Here is a 27,717-nt window from a genome sequence, read left to right as displayed (position 1 = left end):
ACAGTTATTTTGTGGGTTGTGATGTCAATGGCTCTAATAGTCCAATTTTGCTGTCTTTTAAAATACAAGGAAAATTGTGCAAAGAGGCAGAGACCAGATATATTGCACATGTGTATGGGAAAGCTGAAGAGGCAGGAAGTGAAATTAGTTTGGTCTGTGTCCACCAGATATTGAGAGCAATGGGAAAATATAGAGAGATACTTTATCGTCATTTGTTGGTTCTTCTAGTTTTGCAGGTTCTCAGCAGAACCAGGATGAAAGTCATTCTATAATAAACAAATGATTTCATGGTAATGGAGTTAAAACTTAGAAAAAAGGAGTCAAGAAACTTTCCGGAAATATTTGTTTATCTTTCCCCAGCTGCTTAGTGTCCAGGTAAAACTGAAGGCTGAGGATAAATCCTGAACTACTTCAAAATAATGTGATCATATTAGAAAAAGTACTCCCCAGTTCCCATGTCAGCCAGTGTTCAAAAGCATTGATTTGGAGAAAATACTCTTATTGCTAAAATTGTTCATGCTCTGTGGCCATACTTAAGATTTTGCTAAGCCAGGGGCACTGGGATGGCTCAGTTGGTTACGTGTATGCCTTTAGCTTGGGTCATGCATGATCCTGGGGTCCTGGGATGCAGCCCCATGTCTGGCTCCTTGCTCAGCGGGGATCCTGCTTCTCCCTCTCCCTCTGCCTACCAGTCATGGGCTCTCTCTCACTCTCTTTCTGTCTCAGGTAAATAAATTAAATCTTAAAAAAAAAAAAAAGATTTTATCAAGCCAGTGGAATTACTTCTAAAATTGCTGTAATGCACATGCCCTCCATGAAACCAATCTTTTCAATATGCTATTTTCCACAACTTTGGGGAGAATTCACAGGAGCCTGGGTGCTCAGGTATAAACACATGGTTTGAAGTCACATTAGGAAGCCAAATGAAGTTTTCAATTTTTTCAAACACAAAAAAATAAGAGAACTTGAATTTGTCATAGAGGTCTGGGAAAGCTTTCCTAAGAAGGCACTATTAAGCTGAGATCTAAAAGGCAAATAGATTTTCTTTAGCCACATGATTTGACCAAGATCTAAAAGCAAGGAAGAAAACAGAATGTAAGATGCAGCTAAATGGCTCCCAATTAATTAAATCTTGAGTGTCTTGTTTGTGCAAAACATAGCGTAAGCTCTGGGGAAATAATACTGAATCAAGACACACTCAGACACCGTCCTCATGTCAGTTCCTCTCTATGGAGGGAGACAAATTCTACTTAAACAGCAGAAATAAATATAACATCATCACTCTATTAAATAGATCAAGATGCTAGGGGAACATAGGGAAATGTGAACTAATTGTGGCTGCCAAGGAAGGCTTTTCTATGGAAGTTGCAACTGAATAGAGATCTGAGGAAGAGTAGCACAGTGTTTCAGGCAGAGGGAACAGCATATACAAAAGTTTGACTATTCCTCTTTACTATAGGGGGATCTGCTTTCCTCACAGATAATGCTTAACATGTGAGAGTCTGGACTTTTTTTGTTCAGATTCTAAATAAATTCAGAATGACCAAAAGAATAAATTAATCAGGGGCTTAAACTGAGCCACGGAGGGAGGGGCAGTGGTTTTTTATGTACACCGAGGCAGTAGACTAAGAAAGGAGTAGAGAAGATGTGGAATGATGAGCTTGGGACCATACTTAGATCTGAGAAAATGAGAGTCTGGATCCTGTGCTTCAGAGGGCTCTCAAATCACAAATATATATGTAACACATAAACAATAAATTATTTTAAAAAAAAACGCAGGCTCTTCTTTTGCTATACATTCATGCTTGTGGTCTAACACTCATCAGATACAGGGAAATGCTTTCCCACATCTTTTAACTAACTCCTAGAAATAAAAAGCAATTACATCTGAATGCTGTGATATATTGTGGGTTATGCTACCTCCAACATGAGACAAGGAGAACACTTCAGAGTCCAGGGAGGATTTGAATGGGAGAAACATTTAAATAAGAGAAAAGACAAACTAATTAACTTGTCAAATCCTTCTTCTCACAGCATGAATACATTGAGTATCTGCATAATGAAGTTTTATTTCCCACTAGTGCTGAGCATCCATTTTCTTGCTTCTCTCCACATAAAGCAATTTATGGTTCTGGACTTACTCCAGATATCCTCAGTATTTGCAATTATTATAAATGATGGCTGAAGAGTATTTCATAATATTAAACAATTAATATTGCAGTCTTATATTTGTGTGCATCTATGTCTAGATGTAATATGCTTAAAGTGTGATACCAACTCTTAAACTTTGGCAACTAGATGGACATTGAATGCTAGAAATGCAAGTAGTTTTATTTTTGTTTAATGAGAGTATTTAAATTATCAAAAAGTAAAATAAAAATTCAGCATTTAGTTTTGGTTAATAATCTGATAATTCATTATAGTTGATATTATCTTTTGATCTTAATTTTGTATATTTTAGAAGAAAAAGAACTATTAACACATGAAAAGTTTTCGTTTTTCTGCATTTTAAATTTGCATTTCTGATTTAAAAATATTTTAATTTTGTACTCTTTATACAATTACCTTTTACTTTTTACTCTTTTAGATCCTTGAGAATGAGGGCCAATGAAAAACAGAATTGTGATAGAAATGGGGAATTCAAAAGTACATATTAGAAAAGAAAAAGGAAATACAGAATTTTCAGAATGAGGGTCTACTTAAGTTAAGAATAATAATATGGGAACAATGTAAGTGAGCAGACTGTTGAGCATAGCCCTAATAGAATTTGCAAATAAGAGATTACAAGTTCTTATTTAATGGAGATTTTTTTTTTTTAAGATTTGATTGATTTATTTGACAGAGAGAGAAAGAGCGTAAGCACACAAGCAGGGAGGAGGGCAGAGGGAGATGGAGAAGCAGACTCCCCAAGGAGCAAGGAACCTGATGTGGGGCTCAATCCCAGGACCCCAGCATCATGACCTGAGTCAAAGGCAGATGCTTAACCAACTGAGCCACCCAGGTGCCCCAAACATTAACAGTTTAAAGCAAAAATCAATGTTACTGAGGTTCAGAAAGTTAGGCTTAGCTGGGCACTTCTGGGTGGTTCTGGCCCTGGATCTCTCATGAGGTTCAGACTGGGGCTGCAGTCATCCAAAGACTTGACAGGTGCACAGTCCAGTTGCAAGGAGGCTTACTCACGAGGCCAGCAAATTGGTGTTGGCTGTTGGGAGGTGCCTCAGTTTCTCCCCACCAGGACCTCTCTAGTGTGGACCCTTTACGCCTCCCTCTGTCTCTCGCTAATACTCCTGCATTTGCTGAGTCCGTGAATCCTTGAGAATCACAGGATACCTGGCCAAATTGCAGCCAGCCTGTAGCCTCCAGGCCCTTCTACCCTGAATCTGGAGTGGGCTGGTGCTCGCTTCAGCAGCACATATAGTAAAATTGGAGTGGGCTGAATGGTGCGCTCCCCTCCCCCCAAAGAGCACAGGTCCTAATCCGTGGGACCTGTAAATGTAACCTCATGTGATAAAAGTTTTACAGATGTGAGGAAGTTAAAGATCTTGAGATGCAGAGATTTTTCTGGATTGTCCAACCAAGTCTTAACTGCCATCACAGTGTGCTCACAAGAGATGGTCAGAGGGAGATCACATACAGAGGAGAGGCCATGTGAAGGTGGAGTTGGAGATGGGGTGGGGCAGCCAGAAGCCCAGGAATGCCAGCAGCCACCAGAAGTTGGAAGCCACAGAGAACCGACTCTCCTCTTGAGCTTTTGGAGGGACTGCAGCCCACCTGACACCTTGATCTTGGCCCAGTGATGCTGATTTTGGACTGTCCTCCACAACCCTCTTCCCCGCAGTGTACCACTGATCAAAACAATGCAAATTAACAAGAACATTATTCTCATCAATACACAGCTTAAATAAGTCAGATAAAAACCTCTCTCACCTTTCCATTCTTTATCAAATGAAAATTTAATTATTAGTTAAAACAGTGAGATTGAAAAAGAGGATTAATTTTGTATCACTTTCATAATCCAGAAACAACAAAAGCAACTCTGTCCTGCCAGTTAGAAGATGGAGAAATGAGTGGTCTTTATATTAGCAAATAGAGGAAGAATACTCCAGAGTATTTGACTGGATGATGATCTTGGAAATGGCAATTCCATATCCTTCTGACAATGTTGCTAATAAAACACATTCAGGTTCAAATTAATGATAAGAATCTTCCATTGCATGAACATGCCAGAATTTTTAATATTTCATTTTATTCCAAAATTTTCAAATAGGAGGTTGTAGAAACTGGTTTTTTTATATTCTCTACTTAGAAGCTACTTTTGTTTTCATTTGTTAGTATATTTCCTAACCAATCTTCATGATTGACTTCAGCCAATGAATGTATTTGTGATAGGGAACACTTAAATTCTCAATTAAAATGCCATGAAATGTCATTTGCACACAAAAAAGTTTGGATATAATTACTAGAACTGAAAAAAAAAGTATGAAATAAACTGCAACCGATAAAATTCCAAAAATAAAAATAAATGTCAGACTAGCACATGGGCACAATGCTCTTTAAAGAATGTTTTGTATTTATTATTCATCTAAGCTTAATGATACTTTTTGTAGCACAGCAGCACAATATTTGTAGAACTTAATGGCAAATATCTAGGATTTGTAGAAATGATCTTGAAATTTGAAGAAAGAATGACCAAAAATTTAAGATGGGTAAAAATTAATGAAAAAAATGATGACTGTGATAGAATTAAACAAATGAACAAAGAGAAAAAAGCAGAAGCAGATCTGTAACTAGAACAAACTGAGGGAAGAGTGGTCAGGGAATGAGCAAAATGGGTGAAAAGGAGTGGGAAATACAGGCTTCCATCTATGGAATGGATAAATTGTAGGAATAAAAGACACAGATTAGGAAATACAGTCAATGATATTGTAATAGTGTTGTGTGGTAACAGATGGTAGCTACACTTGTGATGAGCATAGCATAAGGTATAGAGAAGTTGAATTACTATGATGCACATCTGAAACTACTGTAACTTTGTATGTCAACTCTAGTCAAAAAAAAAAAGGAAAGAAGGAATTTTATCTGAGACTAATAAAAACATTACATTAAAAAAATAAAAGACTGTTGAGGACAAAACTGTGATAGTGGTGCTAACATGGTTGATAACATGAAGTGATTTTGGGGAAAGATTCAGAATGATTCTTTATGTAATTTATGGTACATAGTTTGAATTTATTGCTGAGAGAGATTGCCTCAATGTTGCTGATATTGTTGATGTTTTTTGGAACAGTTTAAACATTATATATTTTCTGGATCTGTTCAAAGGTGGAACATCTTGAGATAAACATCAAATTTGATCTAATACACATAGATTAACAATGTTTTCTTGATATTAATATTAGCAAAAGCTTAGAAGAAAACAGATCTGAGTTTGGGTACTTCACTTTTAAAAAGATTAGAAAACAGTTAAAATTTAGCAAAAATAGTTTTTATAAATAGAAACTGCAAGAGCACTATGCAGCAAAAGTGACAATTTGAAAAAAATAAGAAAATTAAAATGAAGAAATAAAAATGGTCAAAAAACTACAAAGGAGAGGATTCAGATACACAAATGAAGAGTCCCCAAACTAATTTCTATAAAGGCTATTTTATGGCTATTAGAGACTAAAAAACAATTTGAACAAATTGAGCAACATGCTTCTGTTTTCAAGGTTTTTTTTTTTTTTTAATATTCCAGAATTAAAGAGTGTAAAAGCAAAAGAATTAGGAAAACTGTATGAATCTAGATACTGTTTTAAGAGATCCTGAAAAATCATGATGTGATAGCAATGTTTATGATGAAATTCAACTGCTTGGTAATATTGTTTTGCAATAACAATGTATCATAGGCAGATCCATTCTAATGTTTGAGCATAATATGTGAAATAAATGTTCACTTCTGAACTGAGTATCTTTTTAAAAATTTTGTTGACAATTCCATTCGTCACTATCTCAGCAGAGCTAAGTTTTTCCAAATGAAATAAAAACTGTGTAATACTTTTGGCCCAGGAAAGGTTGTCTGTCGAGTTTGGCATTGTTTGTCCAGTTGACAGTCTCCTGTCAGTAGAACTCAAATTATCTAAAAATCTTGATTTAATAACATCATTAGTAATCTTGGTGAACCAAAGGCAAGAAAAATGTATTTTATAGAATAAAAATGTAATATTTTATGAATTACGGACATCTTGACTGCTCATCCAAATATTAGGTATAATAATAATTGAACTCAGTAATCTTGTTATTTTGCTGACTTTTAGTTGTATAAAATCCATAGCTTTGTACATATTTGAAAAATTTTGTTATGAAATTGTTAAGATAGGAAGATAAAACATATTTTAGCTAACAGTTTTGTTAGCCTGATTTATTACTTTTTTTTTATTTATTACTTTTAATAAATGGGCCTTAATTTGTATTCTTGCCCTGGTGCTACAAATGTTAGAGGTATAACTACTTCTCTCACATGTATAAAATTTTCTAGATAGAAGGAATGCACCTGCCTGTTAGACAGTATCCTTGGTCAGCCTCCTTTGGGTAATCATTGGTAGGATAGGACTATGGACAGCTTGGAGGTAGGCCATAAAGATAGACAACAAGCAATACTAATTGCTATCCCATGAAAGATTTAGAGCAGGATGGAAGGAACTTAAGAACCCAGATGCCTGGAGGTGCCTGATTGCAGACCAATCAAGGTGGGTGGGAAGGAGGTTACTTTTAAGTCGTGCTCGTTACCAGCCCTTCTCCCCTTCATCTTCCACCCCAATTCTGGGGTGCCCAAGTGCTAGACTATATTACCTGAGTTTATTTTTAATGCTTACAAAAACCTCTTGTGCACTTCATCTAGCCTGTCTGAGTTTCCTTATTTAATAATTTTGAGTTAGGGTATTAACTTATTATATCATATTGCTTTGATGTTTGGAGGTACAAGTAATTATAAAATACTTGGCAAAAATAAAGCCCAAATGAGTGTGCCATGATAATATTTGCCATCCCTATAATACATTGAAAATTTATTTATCATGTTGTTATGGTATTTGCTGTATTTTTGCTTACTTGTTACTTCCTTGGTAATTTTTTTAAGTGTGATCAAAAAATTATCAGAAATTTAAATGAACTTTCTTCAGACCTAATTATAATTATAGACTAATTTTCCCAGAGCATGACCAAAAAGAAAACAAAAGCAAAAAAGGGAAAAAGAAAAGGAAAGAATGAAAAAAGAAAAAAAATCTACCTTGGACAGAGGAAAATTCAGTTCTGTGTATTTTCAGAGTCTGGCATAGCGCTGAGCTGGATTTACAAAAGTACTTCTACTCACTTGGTAAATTATTTGATATTTCAGTCATACTGGTTCAAACATCAAGTTCAGGTAGATACTTCCATTACTTTTTAGTTGAAGTGACCTTGCCCTGATAGTTTTGTTCTACTTTCACTCCCAGTCCTTGATAAAACAAAATACAAAAATTAAAAATGTTTGGAAAGGATAACAAAATCTTAATAGGTAGGTAGGTAGGTAGGTAGATAGATTGATTGATCGATCTCAAAGTGATTTTATTTATTTAATTTTTAAAAATTGAAATAAAAATCTTGCATTTTTTTCTTCCCGTAGTTGACTACGGTATAATGTCAATATAGATCACAATGGAGGCAAATGTCTACTGTGTTTTGTTTTTCCTATCCATATAATAGAAACCTTTGCTAGTTATATGCTGATTACTACAGCAGTTGGTTAAAAAATAAACATGTATTATCTGACAGTTTCTGTGAGTCAGGGATTTGGGAGCAGATTAGCTGGGTGGGGGGCTCTGACTCAGGGTGTCTAATGAAACTGCAATCAAGAAATCAGCTAGAACTGCAGTCATCTGAAGACTTGACTGGTGCTAAAGGAACTGCTCCTGAGATGGCCATTCCCATGACTATTGGCAAATATCACTACTTAGGACCCTCCATACTTGACCCTCTGTTCAAGTATCCTCACCACATGATAGCTAGATTCTTCCAGAGTGAGTAGCTTAATATTTGAAGTCACACATCATTATGTTTGCTGTATTTTATTGGTCTTGCAGACCAATCAAGGGAGGGAGGGAGAATATCAGAGCACAAATATCGAGAGGCAGGGTCACTGAGGGCCAGCTTGGAGACTGGCTATCACAAACAGGGTTGTGTTCAGAGTCCTCAGCAAAACTAGGGTTGAAGCCAAAATGCATCCTGGAAAAGTTTTGTCATTTGAGTTCTTCAATATTACTTAATTTTTTGAGATATGTATTGGCTACTATTTGAGGCAATGGTAAAAAAAATGTTGGATGTGGCAGCCAGAAATTTCAGTTCAAATTCAAGCTCTTGACTCTACTTTGGAAGAAGTTTGATCTAAATCTGTCTCAGTTTGTTTGTTTGTTTGTTTGTTTTTTTGAAATGGAGGAATTAATACACATCCTCCTATGCTTAGTAGATTGTGTAAGATAAAAAGCCTTAGTTTTAAGTATAGCACCAGGCATATAAGAGATGAACAAATGCTAGCTTCTTTTCCTCTTCCCTTCAAGATGCTCTAAAGCAGAATTTACCAAGCATTGTGCTATAAAATATTACTTTTCACCTTGCCATCCTTCCAAAGTCCCTGGATTTATTGCCTCTGGTTGACAGTGGCCTCCTCCAGTATGCCAAATGAGTATTAATATTTTATATATTTATCATTGTGAAAAACTTGGGGAAGCACTTCTCTAAAAGAAGATTTCTTTAAAATAGCTATTAGAAAGGGCATCTAATAAGGTACTCGATATCTAATTATAATGTTTGATCCCTAAGAGAACTGTTTCATCACAGGCATGAGAATGTATTTAGCAACATCTTAGAACAGTATTCCTAAACTTCCCTGATCCTAAAAGCAGAGATTCAGACCTAGATGTGAATGTCCAAGGGATGCGTCTGGGAATCTGAAGTTTTAACAAGGACTATTAAAATTCTTGAGATTACACAAGTCTAGGAAATACTACATCTAGTAAATTTACCTTAGAAAGTGTAATGTAGGAAAAAAAAAGTGTAATGTAGGGAGTTGGGATGGGAGGGCTTGGGCACTTAGAGGAAAGGGAAAGAAATTTTGAGATTTTCTCACTGGCATGGTCACTGATTTGACATTTCCAGGTCTGTGTGTGTGTGTGTGTGTGTGTGTGTGTGTGTGTGTGTGTAAGGTGTGGAGTGGGGCCGCTAATCATCTGTAGGCGCTATATTTGCAATTTGTTTAGTGTAATTAGTATGTAGGATGTGCCCACTATGTGTAAGATACTTACTATGCAGAGGCCTCCCCATCCCTGCTCAGCTACTTTGGTGTGATAAAGCAAGGCAAAATATGTGTTAGTTCCCACTTTGCTTTTGATAGTATCACTCTAGGTATAGCTCAAATGCCTACCATGGCTGGGCATGAAATGCATGAGTGGAATTAACTGGTTTATAATGATAGAAATGACATAATGATAGGAAAAGATCTCAGAATGTAATTTCTGTGAAAAAAAAAAGCATGATAAAAAGCAGTGTGTATAATTCTATCTTTGTGTAAGAAAGAGGATAATAAGACTGTGCATATTTTCTTGTAATTTACATAAAGAGACTCTAGAAAAATACTCAAAAAACTAATAAAGAGATTACCTTGAGAGAAGTTGGGGTCATGTGGTTAGGTAAGACAGAAGTGGGAGTGAGATTTTTCACTATATACTATTTTTTAAAAAGATTTTTTTTAACTAATTGAATTTACTACCTTTTTTTTTTTTAACAAAAGAAAACAAAATATAACAATATAAAGGCTAATCCAGAGAAGACTCTGGACTAAATTTGGCCCATGAATTGCCATTTGAAACCTCTGTATTAAGTCCCTAAACTTAAACTATTGAAGTCTGAATCATTCATTGACTCATTCATTCAGCAAATATTTATTGAATGCCTCCTAAGGTGCAGTCTTCATGTTCAGAAACAAGAGTCCTAGTGGCCCCTCTTGGTGAATACTTAAAAAGAAATATCTTTGTATTGTTTTGGCAAATTAAACTAATTAATGTCTTTCCAAGTTGAATCTTCAGTAAATAGGTAAGACTTGTTTGCAGATTAGCAATTACATGTTCATATAATGTTTAAAACCATAAAAATACTTTGACCTTAACTATTTTGCAATAAATCCTTTTAGCTTTGTTTATTCTATTAATTTACTAGGCAAATATCTCTAGATAAACTTAAGCCAAGTAAATTATTTCAAATTCTAGATAAAATAAATATGTATCATTGAAGCTTAAATATATTTGCACATAAAATTTCTGGGAGCAAAGAATTTCAATGAGAGACAGGAAATATGAATAAAGAAAGGAAGGGGAACCAGAAGTAAAATAGAAATATAATCTATCTTCCTTTGTAGAAAAAAATAGATGTGACATAGCCTCCTTGAATCTGGTAATCTAATCTTGATACTAGTAATCTTCTCTTGTCTGGAGGGAGTTGTATTTTGGCTTTTTTTCCCCACCTCACCCTCCCCACCCCCATAACCTCTTGGAAATGTGCAATTCATGTAGAAAAGCAATATGTTTGCCCTCTGGTAGAATGGAGACTTCTATTTCCCCAAGCTCTTATAAAGAGGCCAGTAGAAGTTTAGATGAGCTCAAATGTAGAAATCTACTTCCAGTCATGACAGTGGAAGACATTCCAGGTTTCTGGATTTTTAAAGATACTGCTACCTGAAAGTCCTATTCAGAAGTTTACTTGGCTATGACTAATTGTTAGGCAGACAGCAGAGTTACTCAAGACTGATATTACAGGTTTTGAACTGACATTAATGTCTTTAGAAGCCTAACTATCTGTATAGAAGCAATGTTTCTGATCACAATGTTACTTTGAGATCCTCCGAGGTTAAATGACATCACTTGACAAGAAAAAGATTCATTAACATTTTGTCACATAAATAAGTTGATTTGAATAAATGATTTCTTCTGGATGATAAGGCAAAAGAGCCATCATAATATGTCGTTTAATAAAATTTATTCTAGTTTGAGAGTTAATACCAAACTAGATTTTTGCATCTGTTTTAGTTTTAGTTTTTTTAGTTTTTTTTTTTTTTTTGCTATGTCACAAAGTACCCCAAAATTTAGTGCCTAAAAGAGCAACTCAGTGCTACCACTTAAGGTTCTTTAGATTGATTGGGCTCAGTTGAGCTTGGGGCTCTTAGTTGGGCCTCTACTATTGTTTCAGTCAGGTAGTGGCTGAGGCTACAGTAATCTGAAGGCTTGATTGGGCTGGATATCTAAGATGACTTCTTGACTCACATAATTGGTGGCTCAGTTAGAATGGCTGCAAGAGCTAGAAGCTGCTGTCTTTCTCATTTCATATGGCTAGTTTGGGACTCCTCACAGCATTACAGCCTTAGGGTAGAGTTCTTACATGGGGGCTGTTTCTCCCTGAATAAGAGTTCAAGAGACCCTGACAGGACCTGCAAGCCTTTTTGTGACCTAGCTTCAGAAGTCACACTGCATCACTTTTGTTTCATTCTCTTGGTCAAAAATCTAGTCATCATGGGAGCCAACTGATAGAGCCCCCAATGGCCAAAGCAGGAACAATTTGAGCAATACAAAAAATAACATTGTAGGGGATCCCTGGGTGGCTCAGTGTTTTGGTGCCTGCATCCGGCCCAGGGCATGATCGTGGAATCCCAGGATCGAGTCCTACGTCAGGCTCCCTGCATGGAGCCTGCTTCTCCCTCTGCCTGTGTCTGTGCCTCTCTCTCTCTCTCTGTGTCTCTCATGAATAAATAAATAAAATCTTAAAAAAAAAAAGTTGCATTGGATTATAACCCATAGTATAAGATAGGGGTCCATTGAATCTATACATATATAAATACATGATTGAATAAATAATTTTCAAGAAGAAGACAAAGGGAGAAGACAAGGGAGAAGAGATAAATTTCCTTTGAAGAAGAATTACAAATAATTGATATAGATGCTCCACTCTTAAGGAGGAGAAGCAGGAGTCCTCACTCCTTAACTGCAGGCTGCTCATAATGACTTCCTTCCAAAAGTATAGAATGGAATATCTCAGCCATATGATCAAGATCAGTATCAGCAGTGATAAATCCATTGATATGATGTATCCTTATTATGATGTGATGAGAATGGCACTTCTATGATCTTCCTTCCCCAAACCCAAATCCCAGTCTAATTGTGAGAAAAATATCAGACAACTTCCAATAGGAGGACATTCTATAAAATACTTGATCAGTACTCCTCAAAACTATCAAGTTCATCAAAAACAAGGAAAGCCTGAGAAATTGTCAGAACCAAGAGGGGTAAACAGACAATGACAAGTAAATGTGATGTGGTATCCTGGATAAGATCCTGGAGCAGAAAAAGACATTAGGCAGTAATTAGTAATAAATTAGTAATAAATTACTACAGTTGGCTAATAAAAATGTATTAATATATATTCACTAATTATAATATACTATGCAAATATGTTAATAATAGGAGAAATTGGATGAGGGGGTATGTGAGAATTGTCCGTATTATGGCCTTATTTTTTTCTATGAATCTAAAACTGCCCTTAAAAATAAGGTCTATTTAAAAAAAAAATCTAGTCATAGGCCCAGATTTGAAGGGAGGGGAAGGACTACAAAAGGTGTGAATAGCAGGAGGTATGGTTCATTGGGGGAATCATCTACAATAGCACCTATTCCACTGATTTTCTTCTGAGAACTCACCTCTCTACCCTAGTCCCAGTTGATATAGCTGGAACCTCACCTCTTGGTTCCAGAGGTAGAACTGGTGACTGGCCTGAGGTAATCAATGAGTCTCATCTCCTTCCCCAGAATCAGGGAAGTTTATCTTCTTTGCCCCTTCATAATTTCAGGAGTGGGCAGTGACTTAACCCAGAGCAATCAGAGCAACTCTAGAACTACTAGCAAACTAACCTCTGGCCTTGAACTTGAGTATATGTGACGTAGGGAGCTGCTGCCTCTTGCCTTGCTGTCAGGTACCAGATACAAAGTAGAGTCTGAGCAAGAGACCAACATAATAGGGGTAACTGATAGGGGTAGACTGAAAGATGGGGAAAAAAACAAGCTGTGGGACAGTATGGAGCCCAGAATCCATCCTTGCTTGCAGGAGTTCTGCCACTGGAGATTTCAGTTACTCAAGGCATTTGTCTTTTTTTGGCTTAAGTCAGTTTGATTTGGGATTTTTTTTTTTTTTTTTTTGGTTCATTACAATGGATGAAGTTCCCAAATGATACAATGAAACAATGAATTGTCCTCTAGTTTATTCCTACGTTAAATAATGATCAAAATATGACTTGATTTTAAGACTGCTGCTTTTTTTAAGGCTGCTTTGTTTATTCCCAAATAATTCATGATTGATCTGAAGAGTGAGTAAAGTGGTTAATATTTTTAACCAAGGGCAAATTTTTTAATATTTTTAAAATATTTAAAGATTGCAAAAAAAAAAAAGATTGCATAACACACAGAAAGTGCCCCAAAATGTTAAATGTTACTTATTTATTATTATTATTATTTAAAGATTTTATTTATTTATTCATGAGAGAGAGAGAGAGAGAGTCAGAGACGAAGACAGAGGGAGAAGCAGGCTCCTTGCAGGGAGCCTGATGTGGGACTTGATCCCAGGACTCCAGGATCACACCCTGAGCCAAAGGCAGACGCTCAACCACTGAGCCACCCAGGCATCCCTATCACAGTAAAGATTAGGGTGATTATATGGCAAATTGGCTAAGAATGTGTTTTATAATGTTAGGTCTGGGTTCAAATTCCAGCCTCGCTCCTCACTTCCTGTAACCTGCAAGTTATTTAACCTCTCTGGGCTTCATTTTATCCTCCTAAAAATTAGACTAAAAATAGCTCATAGGAAGAAAATTAAATAATTCTTGCAAAGAAAGGCCCAGGTTCAATGCCTAACACAGAATAGGTATTCCATCAAGTGTGATTATATTATTTTATACTGTGTGGTAATATAATAAGCCCATAAAAGACTGGTCAAATAAATCAAGAATCCATGTAAATGACAATGTATTTTTGTATCAATATGTATTAACTAACCAAAAATTAAAGTTAGGAAAACAAAATTGCCCTAAATTAGTTTATTATGGTGGTTACCATTTTGGGGATGGTCATAACTATTGGGACAAGACACCTGGTGGGCTAGTAATGTTTTATTTCTTCTTATAACATGTGTGGTGGTTTTATGGATTTATTTGAGAAAATTCACTCAGCTGTATAATTATGGTGGATGTTTTCCTATATGTATGTTATACTTAAAAGTTTTTCCTTAAAAAATCATACACATATGAAGTAACATTCATTTGGGGAACCTGGGTGGCTGAGTTGGTTGAGTGTCTGACTCTTGATCTCAGCTCAGGTCATGATCTCAGAGTTACAGGATTGAGCCCTGAGTTGGGCTCTGTGCTTTGTGCACAAGTTGCTCAAGATTCTCCCTCTCTCTTCCCTGCTTCTCCCCGCTACACTTTCTCTTTCTCTCTTTCAAATTAATTAATTAATTAATTAATTAGAAAAAGAAAAATCAAAATAGCATTCATTAATATTCAGTGACTAATGTTAGGCACTATCTTGATGCTAAGAATATGAACTCAATCCCTGCCTTCACGGAGCTTAATCCTATTAATAAAAATAAATGTAATAATAATAACAGCAGATAACAAATAGTGTGGATTGTGTGTTGAATAAAATTTTGACAGTTTGAGTTTGAGACATCATCCCCATTTTAGAGCTGAGGATATTGAGGCATGAGGCTACCTACTGAAGATCAGAGTAAGTAGTAGAGTGAAAATGCAAGCTTAATAACTCAAACTCTGGAGTCTAGATTTTAACCATGGTGTCATAATGCCTCTCATTCTAGTGATGGGAGACAGACAAAAAATAAGGTAGGTATGAAAGGAATCTCAGGTAGCAAATACTGCAACTGAGAAAAACTAAGATCTAGTGCAGAAAGTGACAAGGGGGATTGCTGTTTTAAGTAGGATGATTACGGAAGGTTTTTGTTTTATTTATTTGTTTATTTATTTACTTATTCATTCATTCATTCATTCATTCATTCATTCATGAGAGACACAGAGAAAGAGAGGCAGAGAAATAGGCAGAGGGAGAAGCAGGCTCCATGCAGGAAGCCCGATCCTGGGACCCCAGGATCACACCCTGAGCCAAAGGCAGACTCTCAACTGCTAAACAACCCAGGTGTCCCAAGGAAGGTTTTTAAAAATAAAGTGACATTTGAAATAGACATGAAGAAAGAGAGTGAGCCATTAGATATCAGAGCAGCAAGTGTTTCAGGCAAAGGAAACAGCAAGGTTCTGAGGTATGCTTAGTAAGTTCAAGAAATAGCTAGGAGGTCATGATGGCTAAAGTAGAATGAAATAGGGGAAAATGGGAGATGATCTGGTGGGCACCAGATCATGCATGGCCTTGTAGTCCAATGCTTGTCCTTTATGAGGATATATGCATATCCAATGACAGACGTAGTACACTTACTAGACTGAATACTCACCGTAGGGAATGGGTGAGGGGATCCCGAATAAAATAAATAAGTGCAAGATTAGTACCAGCCTAATAGGCTAGAGTGTCATTAGTATTATTAACTCAGTTTTTAAAAAATTTCTTATAACTTTTTTCTTTTTTAAATGCAGTGTTAAATTATGCAGTTTCAGGTATACATTATAGTGAGTCAACAATTCCATACATCATCTGATGCTTATCACAGCAAATGCACACCTTAATCCCCATCCCCTATTTCTTTTTTAAATTTTATTTATTTATTTATTTATTTATTTATTTATTTATTTACTTACTTATTTTAAAGATTTATTTATTTATTTATTCATGAGAGACACACAGAGAGAGGTAGAGACACAGGCAGAGAGAAAAGCAGGCTCCATGCAGGGAGCCTGATGTGGGACTTGATCCTGGGACGCCAGGATCATGACCTGAGCTGAAGGCAGACGCTCATCTGCTGAGCCACTCAGGCATACCCCCATTCCCTATTTCCACTGTCCTATAATCCACCTCCCCTCGGGTAACCATCAGTTTATTCCCTATAATTAAGATTCTGTTTCTTGATTTCTCTCTTTCTCTTCCTTTACTTGTTTTGTTTCTTAAATTCCACATATGAGTGAAATCATATGGTATTTGTTTTCTCTGACTTACTTTGCTTAGCATTATACTCTATAGCTCCATCTATGTCATGGCAAATGGCAAGATTTCATTCTTTTTTATGGCTGAATAATATTCCATTGTATATGTATACCAATCTTCTTTATCCATTGATTAATCTATAGACACTTAGGCTGCTTTCATAATTTGGCTACTGTAAATAATGCTGCTGTAAACAAGGTGTACGTGTATCCCTTTGAATTAATGACTTTGTATTCTTTGGATAAATACCCAGTAGCACCATGGCTTGAGTGTAGGGTAGTTCTATTTTTAACTTTTGGAGGAATCCCTATACTATATATCTAAATTGTGGGATAGAGGTGGAAACAACTCTGGCATAGTCTTTAACCAAAGAGGACTCTATACTCCATCTCCAGATCACCACAAATTATCCAAAAATTAAAATGATTGCATCAAATTTCCTCTTCACAAAAGAAAGATATACCCTAAGTGTGTTTGGACTTCTTTATTTCTCACACTGGTGGCAGTATCTACAGTGGATGGCACTGCCTCTGGCCTGCCATCATTTTGACAGAATCTTACTAAAAGACTAATAAGACATACTTTGTCAAAAAATTCAAATCAATCCTTTAAAAAGTATATAATTTATGGTTTGATTTTTTTCTGGGAATGTTGGACACGTTGATCAACTATATGCATTGATGTTTAAAACATTGTGACTTATTCAAAACATCCTGAATGTACACCAATATGCCAAAGAAGCATCAAGCCTTATTATTTGTATGTAAAATTAAGTGGTTTATTTATTCCCCCCCCCCAAAAATATGTACTTTATTGGTAGTATGAGATCTTGCTTTACGTTAGAAAGGTTTTGATTTTATTCAGGACTTATTATTGTAAATTATGTCTCCTTCTTTAGTTTTGGGTTTTCAAATTCGGGAAAGTATATTCTAAAAAAGGACAATTGTCCTGTAACAATTCAAATGAAATAATATTTAAAAGCATTGTATCTTAGGAGTTCAGAAATTATGCTTTAAGACTTCATCAAGGACTTTCAATGAAAAAAGAAGGGTAGAAGGAGAACCACCTTCTGTGATTTAACTCTAAATTAACTTCTAGGTTTCAAGTCTATATTACAATGTAATTGTAAAAAGTTAGGCACTCTGTACATTAATTCATAATGCATGCATTAGTCTGTTCACTATTTATTGAATGTCTCCTGAATGTCAAACCTTGTCCCAAGTACCTGAGATATATCAATGAGGGAAAAGAGACATGGTCTTGCCTTCGTAGTGCTACAAGCTAACAGGGCAGTGGACATCAGTAATTACACAAGCATATAAAACTGTAAGTGTGACGAAGACTGGAGAAGAAATTCATAGTACAGTGAGAGCTTGTAAGGAAGACTTTGGAGTAGTGAGGTTGATTTAAAAAGCTGTTCTGGAAATATGATGACTACATTCTGATCTGAAAGAAGAAGGTAGGAATTAACTTGTTGAAGGAAGAAAGGAAGAAGGCATAAAAAAGAGGGGGAAAGCCAAGTAGTCAGAGGGAATGTAGAACTGAAAGTCAAGAGGGCTAGAATTCTCAGAGAAAGGAGGAGTATAGATGAAAGTCATACTCGTTTTTTCTTGTAATCCAAATTTATTATGTGCTTACCATGTACCAAATCTTGTTGTAGGTGCTGAAAATATTAGTGTTGGCTTTGTCACAAAAGTGAAGAGAAGACATTAAAAAGTTTTAGCCATGCAGATATGGGGATGGAATGTTGAAATAATCATCCAATATGGAGAGTGGATGAGAAGAGGCCAGAGTGGATTGTGTGAATCAGTAAAGAGGCTGTCATAGTAGTCTTGGGTGGGAGACAATGATAGCTTGGATAAGGAGAGTGATCCGGAGATGCCTAGAAGTGGGTGGCTTCAGAGATAATTTAAGAAGCAAAATAGGACATTGTATGCAGTAGGTTAAGGAGCAGGGAGAGAAATGTCAAAGGATGTGTCTGAGGTTTCTCGCTTACACAGCTGGATGGGTGAGCTAAAATAATGGCAGTAATAATATCACCAGCTTCTTTGACCTGAGTTTTGGAGTGGTGAGAGACTGTGGGTGGGAATTACTGAGGTGTAATTACTGAGGTCTACTCTTTAGTCAAAGTAGAGTCCTTCCTCCAAATCATTGTAAATAACCAAAAATAATTACCTCAGATCTCTACTTTGTTGTTCTTGTTGTTGTTTTTCTGGACAGAGTAGACATGTTCTATATACGTTAGAACTTCACTGGTTCTGATATTCCATGTGAACCGTGAAGAACTGTACTACTGTACCATTCAGTGTTGCCAAAGGCCTCTTTTCACATCAGACACAGCAGCTTCTGAAAAGAGCAGTAACACATTGTTCCTGAAGAGCAAAGTGAGAATGCCATGGAGGAGGTAGATCAAGGAGGGGAAGATGCATCTCAGATTCTCAGTTGGGAGCCATGTAAGATCAAAACCCAGAGTCAGGAGATATAGCCCATGAGGCTGGAATGTGGGGTGGGCCATCTGACCTGGTGGGAGATGAGGGTGAAGGAGTGGGGTGAGGTGACTTCCCAAAGGGCTCTCTGTACTTTGCTAGGGTTTGACTTCCCTGGAAGGGCAGTGGGGGGCGGAAAGGGGGTCTTTGAAAAGGATAGGAAAATGTCAGGAACAAGGTTAGATTTGCATTTTACTAAGATGACTTTATAATAATTTAAACTGTTCTTAGTGTATGTATTTTTTCTGAGTATTTTCATAATAACATAACTTTTTAAAAAGAGAAAGCTGATTTTGTCTGTGGCATGGATTGGATTAGACTTCAGTGTGAGATGAGATGCAGAAGGACCAATTAGGAAGCTATTGTGATAGAAGATTGCTAAATTGGGGGAGAGAATGTAATCTTTGGAGCCAGGAAGACTTAAATTTGGGTGAACTCTAGCTTTGCCCCTTCCTGATTATGTGAGCTTGACAACTGTTTTTCTTCTCTAGGTCTCAGTTTTTCATCTGTAAAAATTTAGGTAAGAATACCACCTGACATTGTTTTCTGTTGTGCAAATTATGTATGTTAAGTTCTAGCATATAGTATTGTCAGTAAATGTAATTCTAATTTTAAGAGTGGGAAGAGTGGGAATGAAGACTCAAGCAATGGGAATAGGGGCGGGGGAATAGATGTCAGTGATGTTAAGGAGGTAGATTGTATAAGCCTCAGGGACTGATGGAATGATGTTGGGGAGCTGCCATACTTCCTGGAAATCTCACTTGGATGGGATTAGGCAGGTGGTAATTCCATTCACTTAGAAAAAATAGGAAGAAGGTCAGGGTTATTGGTTGAGGAGGCATGGTTGGGAATGAAGGGAATTATGAACTCACTGTGGGATTTGTTACAGTTGAGATGCTCTGAAGTCAGTTGGCTCTTTGGGTGTATAGCTCTCTGGGATAGTTGGGGCTCCATGATGGATATTGAAGAAATGGTACTTTCTAAGGAAGATGTACTCAGAGTAATGAGTAGAGGGCCATCAGGAGCATGAGTGTTTTAAGAGAAAGGCAACAGAATAGGAATCAAAAAGAGCAGAGGCAGGGGGATGAGAAAAAAAAAAAAAGGCCATATATGTTAAGAGAGGAAACAGGAGTTTATAAGCCAAGATAGAAAAAAGTTTCAAGAGGGAGGTAGTGACTAATATTGTCAACTAGCACAGAGAGGTCAGGTAAGGTTGACATTGAAAAAAAAAGAAAAAGCATTAGACTTAGCAACTGGGGGTGGGGAGGGAGGCTGGTGTCACAGTTTTGCTACAGATTCTTGTATGGAGTGCTATGGCTGGAATCCAGACTGCAGTCTGTGGAAGAGTGCACAGGAGGTAAGAGGTGGGTATGTGGTGAAATTGTCCTCTGTTCTTTCTGTGAGGGGAAAGTGAAAAATAGGGATGATGGCGTTTTGTTTGTTGGTTTTAAGAAGGGAATGCTTGGGCGTGTGAAATAGCCAAACTAGAGAGAGAAAGAATAAGAGCGATTTCTGAACCATGTGGGAGGGGGTGGAATTTACCAGCACAGGTGAAAGAATTAGCCAGAAACCAGAAAAGGGAGGTCACTTCCTCTAGGATGAGGGTAAAGCTGGAATCAATAGGTATAGATAAAAATAGATAAAAGTGTGGGTTGGGAGGTATGAGATATTGAGGAAGCTCATGCTAATGATCTCAGTAGTCTTTGTGAAGAGGTCTGTGGAGAGAATGGCACAAGGCATGAGGATTAGGAAGAAAGACTTGGTTTTTTTAAGCTGTTTGGGAGGCCAGGAACAGTTGCTCACAAGTGGGCTCTAGAAAGGATTGTTGAGTAGTGCTCCAGTTTCTTTTGGAACTGAAAGTAGTTCATTGGCTGGGTGTCCTCCACCAGTGTCCCCCATTGTACCGGCAAGACTCAAAGGGGCTGACTGAAGCAAAGGGACAATACTGAATGTATGGAGGTGCTGACTGGGAAGTGAGGGTTGAAGGGAGCTCCAGGATCTGAGGATGCAGGCTTTGTGGATAGCAGGACTGGTGAGTGTGTGTTTAGGAATAGAGAGGTCAACTAGCCTCTCTTCCTTCTCCCCCTAACACCTGAATCTGAATAGAAAAGCACAGAGTGGTACACTGGGTTATCCATAAGGCTATTTTTAGTTGGTCCCTTGTTAGTGGTTCCTGTTGTTCTCTCCTTCCTGGGAGGAGGCAGCAACTTTTAAAAACTGAATTTAAAGGAAATAATTTATGTAATTTGAAGTCTTTAGACAATAGGAACACAGCGAAGATTTCAGACGCTGGCGAGACAATAGCAGTATTTACAGAGGGATTACAAATAACTACAAACCCTATTCTTTTAGTTAACTGAAAAAAAATCATTACAAGACAGTGCGTGTATCTACCTCCTCTTCTCTTCTCTTCTCTTCTCTTCTCTTCTCTTCTCTTCTCTTCTCTTCTCTTCTCTTCTCTTCTCTTCTCTTCTCTTCTCCTCTTCCCTTCCCTTCCCTTCCCTTCCCTTCCCTTCCCTTCCCTTCCCTTCCCTTCCCTTCCCTTCCCTTCCCTTCTCTTCTCTCTTCCCTTCTCCTCCCTTCCCTTCCCTTCCCTTCCCTTCCCTTCCCTTCCCTTCCCTTCCCTTCCCTTCCCTTCCCTTCCCTTCCCTTCCCTTCCCTTCCCTTCCCTTCCCTTCCCTTCCCTTCCCTTCCCTCTCCTCTCCTCTCCTCTCCTCTCCTCTCCTCTCCTCTCCTCTCCTCTCCTCTCCTCTCCTCTCCTCCCCTCCCCTCCCCTCCCCTCCCCTCCCCTTCCCTTCCCCTCCCCTCTCTTCTCCCCTCCCCTCCCCTCTCTTCTCACGTCTTGTCTCATCTCATCTCATCTCATCTCATCTCATCTCATCTCATCTCATCTCATCTCGTCCCTTCCTTCCCTCCCTCCCTCTCTCCTTTCTTTCTTTGCCTGTCTCTCTCTCTCTTTTTCTAAATTGTCCTAAATGTTTTATGTCTGATCTTAGAGGAAATAAAATGGGTTATAAGTAGCTATTGATACTGGATTTTTCATTTAGGCCTCTGTGTGTGTGTGTGTGTGTGTGTGTGTGTGTGTGTGTGTGTAAGAGTCCTCTTTCGCATTCTGTGGTTTTAGATGTCAAGTAGGAGTGCTAAGCAAGAATGTCTGTAGGAGTTATTATCAGTAGCTAAAATTCTCTTTGGAGTTATTTTTTTTAATGATAGGAATAAAGTATTGAAATCAGACTGTTAAAACTTTGTCTTTCAAGTAAAAATATCTTTAAAATTCTGGCAGGAGATGGGCAAGGAAGCAGTCAGTCTGGGGTTGGAGATAGGAGAATAGTTCTGGAAGTGGTCAGTTATGCCAATAAATGCTTGCTCTTAAGTGTTGCCTTTTTTTTTTTTTTAAGTGTTTCCTTTTTAAAGGCGTGCTTGCCCTTTTTATAGGTTCTCTCCCTACCTTGCCTTGAACCAGTCTGGTTGGGGGAGGTAGTGAGGAAAGCCTTTTAGGGGAGCCCATTGATGATTCTTGTGGGTGATGGGGTTAGTTTGATGGCAGCCAGATTTCCTGCCAGAAGTCACCCTAGTATTATGAAATGTCTGTTCATAGTACCACTGTTCTTAATAGCCCAAAAATGGAAACACAAAAATGCTGACCACAGGAGAAAAAGATAAATAATTATGGTTGATTCTCACGATGGAATATTTACTTGCAATGAGTGAAAGTACAGATAACAGCAAGATGAATCTGTCACAAAATGCTGAGTGAAAAAGAAAATCCCAGAAAACCATATATAGTACAATACCATTTTTGTAACATTCAAAAACAAGCAAAGAAAAAATAAACACAAAGTTTGGGATAGTGGTTACTCCTGAGGTGGTGAGGGTGGAGGGCAGACAGAGGACAGCATGGGGAGAGCATATAAATAGATATGTTATTGTTAATATCATTTTTGGGTTAAATGGTCTAGTTATAGGTGTTTATATATTATTTGAAATCAGATAAATAAGAGAGCCATAAATGGATTGATGGAACTAGTGCATGAGAAATCAAGTAAATATACATTTCAAGCAGCATGACATTGTAAGCAGAAAATACGTCCGTAACGTGGATCCTCTTGGCAAGTGCAGTCCTTCTCACCTGATAAACAAGACTCAAGAGTCTTCCCACATTGGTTTACCTTATAGTATTGATGGACTGCAAATGAAGGATTTTAGAAAGTCATTAAGTACCATGAAAACAAAAACAAAAACATAGCAATATCTTTTTGAGTTGGTATGTATAGATAGGTGCCCAGAAATAGCTTGAGTTGAAGGGTATGTACCTTTATTTTTTTAAAGATTTATTTACTTATTTATTTATGATAGACATAGAGAGAGAGAGAGAGAGAGGCAGAGACACAGGAGGAGGGAGAAGCAGACTCCATGCCGGGATCCCGATGTGGGACTTGATCCCGGGACTCCAGGATCGCGCCCCGGGCCAAAGGCAGGTGTCAAACCACTGAGCCACCCAGGGATCCCCGGGTATGTACCTTTAAAGTTTTGATAGATACTGCCAAATTACTCTCCAAAAAATGTGCTAATTTATATTACCATAACCTATTTTTTTTTTACCTCTTTGCCAACACTGGTAATTATTGATGATTATCAAGCTTTTGGATTAGTCAACCGGAAAAAATATGATAAATCTCATTTTTGCCTCAATCAATCTTTAAGTGAGCTTTTGTTGTGGGAGTTATTAGCAAATTGAAGACTGCATATTTTTGTTCCATTTTTGGTGAAAGAATGGCTGTAGTTTTCTTTGCCTAAAAATTCTTTGGGAAGAATTTTGACCTGTGATTAGATCTATTACTCTAATCCATTTAGTCAGCAAGTAATACTACACCTGTACACCTGTGGTGTACATTGAAATCTCCTGGGGAATCTGAAAAAATATTCATGTCTAGATCCTACTCTTAGAGATTCTGATGTAATTGATCTGAGGTGTAGCCTGGACATTAGGGTTTAAAAAAAAAAAAAAAAAAACTGATAGAGATTCTCCTTCCAGCCAAGGTTGAGAACCATTGGTCTAATTTAGTGATCTCCAGATTTCTTTTTAGACTTGCATTACCTATAATTTGATTTTGTGACACTCTCTTGTCACCTTATCTCCTAAAAGTTTGGCAACTTTTTTCTTTGGCTTATTTTGAGACTTTTGGAAAAATTCCATGATAGACTTTGGAGTAATTGCAGCTATCGTGGTTTGAGATGGGTAGAAAGACTTCATTACTAAATTGAGGTCAGGAATTGCTGAGCTAATTATTTCTCGGATCTTTATTTTGCAGTTTTTAAAATCAGTAAACCAACTGCAGCATGACACAAGCAATCTTCTCCCTAAATAAGAGTATCAGCAAAATATTACTATCACTTAAGATTTTTGCAAATACATTTTAATCTGTATCAAATAGGGCAGGTCAGGGAGCTCAAAAAAGGAAATATGTCATCTGATCTGTAATAAATTAAGTCTTGTTCAAATTTTATTCAGTTTTTCAGGAAATATTTACTCACTGCCCTATACCAGTAAAATACCTTCTGGTTGTCTTCCAGTCTTCCACATACACATGATGAGCTTAGTCAGTAAAAACATTTCCTCCATCGATGATATCAAGATGCCTTCCCCTCCCCCCCCCAAAAAAGATGCCTTCCTCACCCTGCCATGCAGCTTTAGAAAAACTGGCATCATTATTTTGGCAGCTCAAATGGGGCTCATAATGCCTCTTAACTCATTCATGTGTTGTGGCTTAATTTTAATTGAAGTATAGTTAACACACAGTGTTGCATTAGTTTCAGGTGTATAACATAGTGATATGGCAGCTCTATACATTGTGCTATGCTTGCCACAGGTGTAGGTAACCAACTATCACCATACAATACCACTACAGTACCACTGACTATATTCCCTATCCTGTGCCCTTCATCTCCATGACTTACTCATTCCATAACTGGAAGCCTGTATGTTGACCTTCGATATTGCATGTCTTTGTGGTGCAGGCAGCAGTCCATAGGAGAACTATGTGGCAATTCTAGCAGAGGCCTTGTTTTTTCCTTTCTGAAACCCTTACTATTATTGTTAATATTTTTACTTACAGTCCTTTCAAGACCAATTTAATGTAACTCTGACTGTGGAATCCTATTCAATTTATGTGTAAACAGGGAGCTTTTCCTTTCTCTTCTAGTCCTCTTTTCTGTAAGTCTTGTTCATCATGGCCTAGTCTTAAGATCAGCTTTGCAAAAACCATGCACCAGAAAAGGGACCAAGTATGGTGGTATGGGAAAAGCCAGAATTGGTGGACTTTGCTTTTAATTCCACCTCAATAATTTCTTATAGAATTTTGAGTTATTCTGTGTCATAATTTCCTTGATCTACAAAATGGAGATAATAGTTCCTGAGGACCAAACAACAGACTGTGTGTGAAAGCACTTTGAAATACACAAAGTGTAGTGTAGTTCAGTATAATTTATTTTTAACTGGTCTATTTTCTTTGTAATATATGATAAGTTAGTAAAATAAACCAAAAATCGTCTTGAAGCTGTACTGTTGTGTGTGCTGAGTATGTAAGATTCGAAGTTGAAGGCCTGGTGTGAATCAGGGCAAATCATTTCATCTCAGCCTTAGTTTCCATCTTAAAAATGAGGATACTAGATCGGTACCATCTGAGAGGGTGGGTAGATTAAATGCTCTCAAGAATATGAATGTACTTTGTAAATAGGAAAGCACCTCACAAACATTAGCTAAATCTCTAAGTTTGGGAGTGTGACTCATCCTTGAAGTTAAGATTTATCCTTCAAGTTGGCCCCCCAAGGTGCAGAATCTCAGTGGAACTTCCAGAACTCCCACTTTTTCCCATTTGCTACTCTTTTACTAGGTGCTCCCATGTGGATATCCCTACCTTCTGACCTTTCTTTCTTTTACCTTTTTTACTCCCAGCCTTCCCCCAAGTTATATTGACATTTTCCTTCCTTCCTTCCGTATATTTTCTTTATTATGAGATTACACTTCTATTCATATAGATGAAGATTACACTAGTTTTTTAGCAGCTTATTTACAGCTGCTTGTGGCCATCATTTTAAGTGACTGGTTAATCTGTTGAATTAATCCAAAATAAAGGTTACTAGATGGTGTTATTCCTAAAGACAGTATATTTTAGCAGTGGTCAGAGTACCAGAACCCACAGTAATAACAAATGTATGTATTTCAGATCTGTGTTAGATTTGAAGTAAATATTTAAGGAAAAATGTGCCTTTTGTTACCAAAGTACACCTTCTAGTCAGCTCCTCACTGTATTAAACTATAGTGCTGCTCTTAGATGGGGAAAAAAAAATCACACTTTTTTTTCCTTTTTTTTTTTGGATTCAGATGAAAAGTTATTAAATAATATCTTCACTATATTTTAAACAAGTTTAATAACATTTAATCTATATTTAAGTCTTTTGTAGAACTTTGATTCAAATATAAGATGATAAACTTTTAAAATATTACACAAATACTGAACACATATGTAACATGACATCTCTACCTTGAAAAAAACAAAACCTCAGTCAGTTATATTCCGATTTTAATAGTATTGCACAATGTTTTCTTCCACAAGAAAAAATCTCCAGAATCTTTTTTTTTTTAAAGCATCAATTTTAAGGAGGATGTTCTTCTAAGTACAGAGTTCCTAAAATCAACTGACTTCCTGCTAGTCATGAATACCTAACATTGAGTAGTTGATTTTTGAAACATTTCTGTGAACTCACAGGAAAAAATAAAAAGTGAAAAACCAAACTAAAACCAAATAAACATCTCTGATTATCCTAGAGATTTTTCTTTTTGCAAGTTATCTCTTGCTTTCTTCCAGGTGTTTTAGTAAGTCACAAATTTCAACAGCAAATCTTCCACTACTATGTTTGTATTACAACCCTCGACCCCAACCCAAATGTTGCTTCTCCTGGTTAACTAATGACTTCTAAGGCATTGTTAAAAACAAAAACAAAAACACCACCTCCTTTCCTTGGGCCATAAGACTATTCAGGCTGAAAGAGATTGAGGGATTATTTTGCTTCAACTACTGTATTTATTCCCAGATGTGGAGACTGGGCCCCAAGGAGGTGACAATTTACTTGAGTTCACACAGGTAACTCACTTTATTAGGGAGTTCTTGAGAAAGATTATGGATAGGCATTTCTAGATATGAGATAAGAAATATCTGAGTTGGGGATCCCTGGGTGGCTCAGTGGTTTAGTGCCTGCCTTCGGCCTGGGGCATGATCCTGGGGTTCCAGGATCGAGTCCCACATCAGGCTCCTTGCATGGAGCCTACTTCTCCTTCTGCCTGTGTCTTTGCCTCTCTCTCTGTCTCTTATGAATAAATAAAATCTTTAAAAAAATATCCGAGTTGTATTGGTTCATTAATGAACTATTTGTCATTTTATCATTCATTCATTCACTCATTCATTCATTCATGCTTCTGTTTTCTTGGGAAGGTGGGATAGTAGAAGCAGGATTCTTGCCCTATTGCTGCACTCAGAAGAGTTTTATATATAATATAAATGTTCAAGGAAAAGGAAAGAAAAATTAGCCTCTTTTTGAAATGTACTCCTTCTCTGGCCTGGTGTGATCTTAGTTCTCAACCCATGGTCTTAGAAAAATAAAATTTTAAAATGTGTATCAGAGCAGGGGGTGGGGGGTGGGAGGGCCCCAGCATCCTCAAGAAGAGCCTTGGCTTAGGCATTTTGAGGGCAGAGGCATTAATTACTACCAGCTTCATTGTCAGACAGCTCTAATTGTTTGAATGTTTTTCATTATATTGAGTTAAGATCTGTTCCCTGTAGTTTCTACCCACAAATCCTAGTCCTTTCTAGATAAACCCAGACCTAATATATTCAGTTGAGTCCCTTCTTTCTCATGAAGACGTTTCCTTTCTGGAGTAACTATCCTTTCCCTTTCAGCTTTCCTCCATAGGGCATTATTTTCAGACCTCTGATTGCTATTATTGGGACTTAGTCAGGTTTTGAATGG

The 27,717-nt window shown here is 37.2% G+C and overlaps 1 protein-coding gene across 31 annotated transcripts in view; it reads left to right on the top strand.

Moving 5' to 3' along the window:
• LOC144292990 (uncharacterized) overlaps positions 1 to 27,717 on the top strand; it is a 329,341-nt gene that overhangs the window by 70,851 nt on the left and 230,773 nt on the right. The gene's annotated exons all lie outside the window — the stretch shown is intronic.

Source organism: Canis aureus, chromosome 2 (genome assembly GCF_053574225.1).
Source record: "Canis aureus isolate CA01 chromosome 2, VMU_Caureus_v.1.0, whole genome shotgun sequence".
Lineage (NCBI taxonomy): Eukaryota > Metazoa > Chordata > Mammalia > Carnivora > Canidae > Canis > Canis aureus.
Note: the sequence above shows the minus strand (reverse complement) of the source record. Positions and strands in the feature narration are given on the sequence as shown.